The sequence below is a fragment of the Nerophis ophidion genome, linkage group LG23 (genome assembly GCF_033978795.1).
Source record: "Nerophis ophidion isolate RoL-2023_Sa linkage group LG23, RoL_Noph_v1.0, whole genome shotgun sequence".
In the NCBI taxonomy this organism is placed as follows: Eukaryota; Metazoa; Chordata; class Actinopteri; order Syngnathiformes; family Syngnathidae; genus Nerophis; species Nerophis ophidion.
In genome coordinates, this window is record NC_084633.1 from 15,062,876 (window position 1) to 15,063,807 (window position 932).

Consider the following 932-nt stretch of genomic DNA (forward strand, 5'->3'; position numbering starts at 1 on the left):
GTATATATATATTTTTCCTGCTTTTTCTTTCTTTTTTTGTCTTGGGGTGTCATTATTCGGATATAAACAAAAAATATTTTGATATTTTGACATTTAGGGCAGACAACAGATATATAATGCATGTCAATATGATATAATGCAGTGGTTCTCAAATGGGGTACACGTACCCCTGGGGGTACCTGAAGGTATGCCAAGGGGTACGTGAGATTTTTAAAAAAATATTCTAAAAATAGCAACAATTCAAAAATCCTTTATAAATATATTTATTGAATAATACTCCATCAAAATATGAATGTGAGTTCATAAACTGTGAAAATAAATACAACAATGCAATATTCAGTGTTGACAGCTATATTTTTTGTGGACATGTTCCATAAATATTTATTTTTTTTGTTAAAAAATGTTTAGAATGAAGTTGATGAATCCACATGGATCTCTATTACAATCCCCAAAGAGGGCACTTTAAGTTGATGATTACTTCTATGTGTGGAAACCTTTATTTATAATCGAACCACTTGTTTATTTTTAAACAAGTTTTTAGTTATTTTTATATCCTTTTTTTCCAAATAGTTCAAGAAAAGGGTGGAGTGCCATCTCCGGGTTGGAGAGGAGACCCTGCCCCAAGTGGAGGAGTTAGAGTACCTAGGAGTCTTGTTCACGAGTGGGGGAAGAGTGGATCGTGAGATCGACAGGCGGATCGGTGCGGCGTCTTCAGTAATGCGGACGTTGTACCGATCCGTTGTGGTGAAGAAGGAGCTGAACCGGAAGGCAAAGCTCTCAATTTACCGGTCGATCTACGTTCCCATCCTCACCTATGGTCATGAGCTTTGGGTCATGACCGAAAGGATAAGATCACGGGTACAAGCGGCCCAAATGAGTTTCCTGGCTCTCCCTTAGAGATAGGGTGAGAAGCTCTGCCATCCGGGAGGAAC